Here is a 9,641-nt window from a genome sequence, read left to right as displayed (position 1 = left end):
ACCCATAGATCACCAGGTTGTCTGTGAGGATGTTAAAGAGACAATGTAAAAAGTCTTACTGAGATAAAGCACATCCATGGCTCCCCTTCACCCACCAAGCTTTCCATCTTATCATGGAAGGCTATCAGGTTGGTCAGACACAATTTCCCTTTGATAAATCTGTGCTGACTGCTGCTGATCACCTATCTTTCAAGTGTCTGGAAACAGTTTCCAGGATCAGCTGCTCCATCACCTTTCCAGGGATCAAGGTAAGGCTGGCCTGTCTGTAGTTGCTTGCAATTTTCTTGCCCTTCTTGAAGACAGAAGTGACATTTGCTCTCTTTCAGTGCTCAGGACCACCCCCCCTCAATCACCATGACCTTTCTGAGATAATTAAGAGCAACCTCACAAAGACATCAGACAACCCTTTGGTGCATCCTGGGAGGGACCATGGAGTTGTGTCTGACCATGTTCCCTAAACTACACCAAGTAGTGCCTAAACTACACTAAGCTTCCTTGTTCCAGACCTTCCAAGTAAAAAAAAAACCTGAGGTGAAGAAGACATTGATTACCTTGGCCTTTTCGGTGTCCTTTGTTACATGGGCCCCATCCCATTTGGCAGCAGGTCCCCATTTTCCCCGGTATTTCCGTAGCAGCTGGTACATCCTGTGCTACAGCAAAGCATGGCCCAGTGTGCCAGGGCACAGTACTTATTCCAGCTACCTATGAACACTACTTATGGAAATAAACAGGACACGACAGAAGCCAGGGCTGGGCTCTGTGCTACCTTCTGCACTTCGGGATTTCAAGCAGTGTGTGCAGAAGTGCACCAAGAGCTGCAGAGGCTGGCTTTGAAAGTCCAGCTGCGAATTTAAAGTGATATGAGCTCCAGCTTAATGAAACTGTATTTCCTCCTCTATGATAGATACTTTACCTTTCCCTTTGTCTGCCCTGTTGCTTGCCCTAAACTCAGCTTGCTCCGATGGGATGTATCCTCAGCCAGTCAGTCATTCCCTCAGGCAGGGTGAGCTTCTGTTGCTCCATTTTTGGCAAAATCTGCAGCACAGATTTCTAAATGTCTTGTATTTATTTTACTGCATTTTTTTTGTGCCTGTGCACAAAACCTTATGTTTGGTGAGTAAACAGTGGGTAAACATTTTTCATAGAGACTTTTTATTTTTTAATAAACAGAGTAATTTTCTCAAGTAGTTCCTTTCCTACTCTGCTTCATAATATTCAGAGGAAATAGATGATCTGTTTCAACATCAGGGAACTGGAGGGATAAGAATAGAGACAGCAGTGTGGAAGCAATGGGTCCCTCTTCTGCCCATATGGTTCAGGTTTGCATTTTGGCTGGCACGATAATGTGATTGCTGGCAGATCGAATGTTTAGTCTCCAGAGCAAATAGCAGCCAATGAGTTGGGGTGTAATGTACATGTGGAGATGTTCATAATATTCCACACAGGCTGAACCTACAGCAGGAGTGAATTCAGCTGCAGTGAAAACAGAGATGCTGCATGAATCCTTCTGTCAGCACAGCAATGGCATTTCCAGGCTTTTGCGTTTGGGAAGAGGAGGAATGTCCCTCTAGGGATGGAAAACGCCACTAGTCTCGGATTCTCCTGTGGCAGGAATTTCTGACTTGCCACATAGAAGGTGATGTATTCTGATGAGCCTGAAAGTTACATTTCATCACTGCTTTATCACCCGATGAATCATTACAGCAGATGAATGTTAATTGTAGCTAAACAAATGGGCATGTCTTCTCTACCCCCAGACAGCTGCTACTGCTGTAAGACATTAGGCAGAGGGTGCAAAGTGCTTCTGGATGGAAGGGAAGTGCTACCCGTGCCTCTGGAGCTACATATCTGCAGTGTAATGAAATGCCAGGTGTGGAAGAGTGTTTGGATAGGAGCAATTTCCATTTGCTCTGTGGTTTGAATTGCTCTGGGGACATGCACAGTGCAAAGTTTCCTTAAGTGGTTGTTTGCTCACAGGCAGGAAGGTCTGTATGGGAACAGAGTTGCCTTAGTCATACACCATTGCACTGGTGTCCCTGGGGTTGAGAGGATATCTGGCATTTCTGGATAAGGTGCCACTGGAATGGTGTGAGAGGCTGCTGAACCCGGGCACCAGGCAGAGTAGTGCTGGCAACAGCCCTTGGTTGAAGGGTTCTTTGTCTCTGGAAAATAAACTGATAGGGCAGTTTGGGGTGTGTCTTCTGGCAGTTGCCCCACTTGGCTGACCTAGTGACAAATATTCTGCAGCTAAGTTACTGAGGCCTGGGCTTGAATTCTCCTTCTACTGTTGTAGGAGCCAAAGCAAAGTGTATTAGGGTGCCCCATTTCACTCACTTCCAGTTTCTCCTCAACAGGAGACACCTGGTAGGCAGTAACTTGCAAAAATTGTATTTCCATGCCATTGCCGTTCCTCTGTCATAAGAAGATCTGTTTTGAGGAATGCAGTAGCATGGCAAAAGAGGGAGGTACTCAAATAACCAGATGGGGAGCTAAAATTTCAGACCTGTTCCTCCTGCAGGACATTTTAATATTTGTGAAATTGCATGGCTGCAACAGAAGGAGACAAGTCAGAAAAGAAAAATAAATGCTAGGGGCAGTTGTGGGTAAAAGTTATCTGAAAGTTAGATACAAGCATTTTGGTGTGCGAGAGCAAACATGTGCAGTTGGCTTTCAAATATCAACTCTTAGCACTCATTCTGTAGGGTTGAAAGAGACCTCTGCCCCTGATAGAGGCACCTTGCCATCAACGCAGTTCCGATGGCAGCAAACATGTAACACACAGTGTGTCATTCTCAGCATGTGGGGCTGTCTCCACAGGATTCCCCACCTGGAACTATTTCCGGGAGACTCTGGTTGTGCCATGGGGAGCTGTTCACTGCCTTGGAGGGTTCCTTCCTCCGGCTTGGCTTGTCTGGCAGGTATCTCCTCGGCTCAGCTGCTGATGGCAAGTGAGAGGAGGGGAGTGAGGAGATCCTCGCAGACAGTTCAAACGCAGACTAAGAGGCATGTGTTGAAATGTCGTCAAAGTAGCAGGAATTCATTTTATTGAGGAATACATATAATAAAGATAGAACAAAGGGACTGAAATGGTGAACAGATGGGCGGGTGTTCTTCAGTGGCTCAGGAGCTGTGTGAACATGCTGGTTTATGCCCTCCCCCTCTTTCTGCCTTTTTTTTTCCCCTTGGTTTGGTTTGCTTTGCTTTACTTTTGATGCATCAGGGTAGGATGTGAAATGATATGCCAGTATATGTCAGAAACTTGGGGAAAATAAAACCCCTTTTTCTAACATCAAACTACTGCTATCAATAGGAACAGCAACTGTTCAAAATTTGTTTCAGAGCTGCCAAGAAGTGAACATTCATGGGAGAGAGAGAAAGAGAGAGAGAGAAGGGAAAAAAATATTTTTCCCTGCTGTTTGCAAGGTGGACACAAATGCAAGCGGTAGGAGGCTGACAACTTGACACATGTCTAATAAATCTAAAGCATGGAAAAAAAGTCAACAATTCACTGTACAAGAAAGCATTACTGGGATAAAAAAGTACAATCCAACAAATCTCTCACTTAAAAATATGTTTATTCCCAAATCGCTGAAGAACATATATATTAGAGCCTCAATTTCTCCTCTCCTCCCCTCCGGATGTTCCTTTTTATGAATTTTTTTTTTTTTTAACCAGGGGCACATTTAAGTCCTGTGCTGTGGAAGTTGAAGTTTGCTGCATTATAAATGAACAAGGTGCAAAAGCCGAGTCCAGCGAGCAGATGTTGGGAGCTCAGCGTGCTGGTGACAAAGGGCTAGAGTGCAAGAAGCTTCCATCGCACGTCTGTTCTTCAGCACAGAGCAGGCAAGGTTTTAATTTGACAAGTTGGTTGGATGCAGGGAATTCACAGATCTCGGTGAAAGCCAAACAGATTTGGCCACCTACTGCATGGCCACATTCAGCTGAAAGGGTAGCAGTTGTGGAAATGTCTCCTGCTCCAGCCGCCAGACACCACGCACACCACGGGGAGCCTCGAGGAGGCTTGTTTACCACAGGCGGCAAATTCCTTTAAAAAGAAATACGGGGGGGGAAAAAAAGTGGGAAAGAAAAAAAAAAAAATTTCTGCTATCAAAATAATTAAGCATTTTTACTTCAAGTTGCTGGTTGTTTATTTTTTAAAGCTCTTCATCCTCTTGTTTTTTAATAGTTGATATGTCATGAAATTCAAGAATGAAAATGAAAGCCAAAACTAATGGAAATTTTCCTATAAGCCTCATATAAACAGAAACATCAGCATTAAAGTTATGAATCTTAATTTGTGCCACTGAGCTAAAATTTGTATCTTACTGCATTAAAGGAATATAGACATACAGCACTGTGTAGTGTCTATATGCAATACAGAAAACTGACATGGTCTCTCCAATTTATGGGGAAATTGACATAATTTTGCAAAAAAAAAAAAAAGAAAAAAGAAAAACCACTTGTGAACTGGATTTTGCATAATGGGATTAATTTGGTTGACTGTCACATCAACTGTGCTGCAGAATGCAAGTTAATCACAACATCGGTCTGATTTAAAAGAAGAACGAAAGAAAAGGAAAAGGAAAAAGAAAAAAAAAGAAAGGTATTTTCTTCTTCTCCTGAATTACTGTTTCATTTTCAGATGCCCTTTTTTCTTTCTTTTATGTGGTAGCTCTGGCAAACAAAGCTCATGTATATTTGCAATGGCCACCTGAATAGTCTTTTCTTTCCTCCCCCACATACTCTTCACAGTAAAGGAGGGGAAAAGAAGTCAATAGCTTTTACAATCCATGCGAAACTGCTTCCATGGTATGGCACAACTGTATGTGTTTGATCAACACTTAGGCTGATCAACAGAGCCAAAACAACTTTAAATATTTTGTCATACGGACCTCAGTTACTGCCTTTTCTTCCACTTACCACCCTCCCTGCGAAAGCCACAGTCAGCATTGGGCTCTCCACTGAACCAGCTCCAAGAAAACCCTTTTCCTGCCTCCATCCCCACTTGTGGCAGTAGCAGCTCCATTCCTCTGGCAGCTGTGCATAAGTTCAGAGAGAAAAGCAAGCATACGTCGGTTATTTTGTGGCCAATTTCTGTCTGTCTTTACAGAGGTATGGGATGAAGGAATTAAATCAACCTTCTTACAGGCTCTCACATTGTATTCTTGGCAAAGGTACTGAAAACAGAGACAGCACATGTACATGACACATCACTTAAGTCCTCTGGTTTCTATGGTTGCAGTAGATTTTGCTTTCAGGGGGCATCCTAGGAAGGAGATAATGCCGTGCAGTGCTTTGGGCACGGTGTGGTTGAAGAATTAGCTCTGGGAATTGATCATACCGTGATAGCAGTGACAGAGAACAAGGAATCAGGGCTGCTGGGGTGTCAGAGCAACTTGCACTTCCAGGGGACGGTGTCGTGTCAGCGATTCCTGAAGGCCCTCGCGCCACACTGCAGCCGGTGGCTGCTCCTTCATCCCTGCCTCCCTCGCAACCGGCACGCTCTTCTATCCAGCGCAGCGCGCTGACTAGGTTAAACAATTACACTACACTAATTGGCCTGTGTCGGTCCTGATGAGAAAGTAAACAAATACTGCAGAGAAAAGCTGAGACAAATTGTATCTAATTAAATTGATGGGAAAAAAAGTGACAATATTTTTCCCCAGGAAAAAAAAGGGAACTTGTAGCATGACAAATATCTTATGCTTGCAGCCGTGTACCCCACCTGCTGAACTTCACACCTTTGCTTGGATGTGGCTGTGCCAAGCAGGGGAGAACAGAAGTGCCCTGTAGTTGCCATCAGTGCCCAAACTGCTGGGATTCCTCACAGGTCAGATGTTGCTCTCTGTACGCAGGGAGAAGGTTGGCTGCCACCATTTAGCCATTCCACTGACGCCATGATGATTTTTTGCCTTTTCTTTTGTACCCCTGTTACACCTTTTTACAACTTCCATGTTCTTAGTGCTTTTAGCCTATATTCTTGGACTTGTTTGTTCAGCTAGGAGACCAAACATTTTAGAAGCTTTGTAGTTAGGGATCAGTGTGCCCCAGACTCCAAGGTCCTCTCCAGAACACTTTTTGTAAACTAAGATAGAACCATCCAGGGGAAGGTTCCTCAGGGCAGGGGGCTCACTTAAGCCTCTCACTGGGGAATTTTTGATAGATATGCTAATTGGTAAGACCTATAATCATATACCTGATCTATTGTGGGTGTGCACTGCAGTGTGCATTGGGGTACATTCAACCTGGCCGTGGTGCACCTAAGGATCCTTAAAATAAATACCAAGGTAAAATCCCTTTTTCCCTTCTAACCATGTTTGACTCTTGATTTTAAGACCAGGAAAAGGCATCACCACTAACCCTGCTTGTCTGCATGCCTGCATGTGTGTGTGTGTGTGTTCTGACCAGGGTGGGCTGACAGCAATACCTCAATCCATGAAAATAAATGCCCCTTTCCCTCTTTGCTCACAGGCTAGTTTGCCTATTCCTGGGGCATGAGCCTCCCGATGGCTTCTTTTCACCCACCAAGTATCCTTTCTTGTGACAGCCACCATCTTGGCTAATCCTGGAGGTAGAAATCCCTGATCCCAGAGCTGAAATCATAAGGCACCACATCTTACATGAGAGAGCAATGCTCTCTATCTGTAAGTAGCATCTACTTCAGTTCTTCTGTGAATCACAGCAACTCCTGGTTACATTGCCTGGCATGAAAGTCTGGGAAGACACAGGTGAGTAGGTAGGAACATTCTACATACGGATAAAAATTGTCTTTTCATTGATCAAAAGAGAAAAATCTGGGATAAATACCACACAGTCTAAGGCTCTGCTGCCTCCTCTCTTGCTATGCTCTATGTCAATAGCCTCAGGGAAGTTAAAACCACATAAAGTTACTAGTCCCATATGCATGTCAAGCCAGGGCAGAAACAGGGAAGAGTTACAGGAGAAAAGAACCCCCATGCACCCTTATTAAAATCAAGCCAGGAAACTTTTTAAGTCACTTTGCTTTAGTGAGTTGGTGAATATGAAGACACATCCTTGATTCACCTCAGAATGGATTATTTAATCTTGATAATCTGGTAGGATGTTAATAAGTAGGTAACCGCTATTTTGGGCATCATGAACACACAATGTGAAAAACAGAAAGCTGGGGCCACTAAAATCTCCTTTCTCTGAATCTCAGGGAAACCAGTGAAAAGGCACTGAGTGCAAGATCCAGCCAGCCAAAGAAGCAGCTGCAATAGTGGTAGTTATGTATGTAGTATACAGCTGAGCATTTCCATCCTAATCCTCTGTTTCGAGTTGCTCAGAGCTTTCCAGATGCTTTAGTTATCAGGATAAAATGTTCCAGGCCTGGTCTCTGGCAAAATGAATATTTTTAATAGTTCAAGATAAAAGTGGCTCCGTTATTCTTGAGTGGGAGAGAAGTCCAAGGATCAAGGAAACAGATTTCTTTTTTTGTGTGTGTGTGATTTTTTTCCTTATAGTTCATCTGCTAAGATCTCTGAGGGACCAGATTTGAAGACTGGCATGAAGCAGCCCTTGCTGAGAGGGCCACTAGAGACTGGAGCACATTGCAGCTATTGACCACTGTGTTACAGGGAAAACTCTCTGTGATCCAAAAAGGGTTATGAGTCCTTGGAAATTATCCACGGACTTATGCAGTTTATTTAGGAAAGCTGATCCTCCCACTCTCCCCTCACACATACACAATTTCTTCTAGTAATATTGGGAGCAAACATATTCCTTGTTCGTGACTAATTTAGCTATACAGAGATCCCAGCAGAAATTAGCAATATGAACCAGGCGACCTCTTGAGATCCCCTCTAGCCTAATTTTCCTATTGTCTAGTCTAAATGAACATCTGATTCATACCCTAAGTCCCATATAAACTTTACATCACTTGTAAATCTGTTTTTCGAAGTCCACTGATGAGCCATAGCACATAATAATATTACAGAATTATGTTTGCTGTTTTCCCCTGTGGTCCTTCAGGTTGGTGCTTGCTGAGCAGCCCACACTACGCAACACTTGCATGTTTTGTGTGTTGAAACTGCAGTAAATTCAGGGCGTGGTGTAACCCATTAATACTTACACAGCTTGTAGAAGACAGGAGAAAAGCACTGTGCCCTGTGACGGCTGTGAATTGCCCTCTACATGAGGGACATGTTTATGTTGCCATACTTTGTTCTGCAAGGCAGACACAGAAACTGCAAGAAGTGTTGCACCTCTTCCAGGCAGAAGGTGTATTCTGAATGAAAAATTGGGCAACAGTGAAGATGATCTGGTTACCCTCGCTGTAGACAGGAGCAAGCTAAAATAAAGCCACTGCCCCTGGCTCTGTTGTCCTTACAGGAGCTATGCTGCCTCTGTGAACAACTAATAGATCAATCTAAAAAAGTGGAAACACACACGGCTTTAAAGGTGCAGTTGTGAGGGTTTCACATTACTTCAGGCAACCAGGATGGTAATTAGTGCTCTTCATACTTAAGGTTCATACTGAACCATCTCCAGTTAAAATCATAAGAGTTTTGCACCAAAGTCAGCAGTGGCCTTAGCAATCCAGGCCAACTGAAAATGTACCATAATAGTAACATACACATCATAACAGAAAAAGCAGGGAAAAAAATAAATAGAGTGGAGAATACGATACTAGGGTGTCCATTTTAAAAGTGAATAGCTGAGTCACAAAGAGATGAGAGCCTAAATTCCCAAAGGCAGGCAGGCAGGTAACTGAGGAGCGAGTACTTGCCCAAATTGGACAGGAAGTAAAGAACAGGGCTTAACTTTGATCTCCTGACTTGCAATCATCTTATGATGCTACTATAAAACCAAGCCTTTCCCCAGGGCTTTTCAGAAAAGGTGAGTTATTTCTGCCCCTTAGCAGACACTTGTGTAGTTCACCTGGCTGGACATCAGAGAGCATCAGCACCTGCAGCATCCCTCAGCCCATGGGATGGGGCAAGGATGGCGCTGCGGGAGCACTGCAACCCAGATTCACTTTGTGGGAAGGTTGGACGACTTCTGTGTGAATAACTGACTGACTTGTTGCTAGGGAACAGTTGGGAGGCATGCTTTTGATCTCCCATATGCTTACTACTAATAAATAAACAAATAACAATAATTACAACAAACCCCAAGCCTGTTGTATCTCCAAGATTAATTAATGATGAAATACAGCTGAAATTCTGTAAAAGAAGGCAGCAAGGTGGGTTAGATTTCATATTTTCCTGCTGTGTATGGAAATGATGGTTGAAATTAACATTTTTTTTTCCTCCTTAAAATTTACCTTAGCTGGATCAGGTTAGTGGGAGGAGTGGGGGAGTATTCCCTTCACAGACAGAGGATGAGCAGGCAGACAGTAAATCTCCCCATGCCAGTTTTACTCACATCCAGTTTTTCCTGCCTAGTACAGTTAAGTTTTTTAGATACTTTACTTGCATTTCTAATTCAGTTATTCTTCTGAAATTTATTCAAAGGATTTATGCTTATGAAATTATAATATAATGCTGCCTATATGCCAATGAGCTGCAGGCAAAGAAAATAATTTTCTTCAATTTACAGTTATGAGGCTGGAAGAAAATGATGCCTTCTTATCACCTCTTTTTCTTTGTATGCCTCGGTATTTTTTTAAGTCTTCAGAA

This window comes from Corvus kubaryi, unplaced genomic scaffold (genome assembly GCF_017639235.1).
Source record: "Corvus kubaryi isolate FWS band 111438036 unplaced genomic scaffold, C.kubaryi_AGA036_p1.0 68, whole genome shotgun sequence".
Classification (NCBI taxonomy): Eukaryota; Metazoa; Chordata; class Aves; order Passeriformes; family Corvidae; genus Corvus; species Corvus kubaryi.
This window is presented reverse-complemented; position numbering follows the sequence as displayed.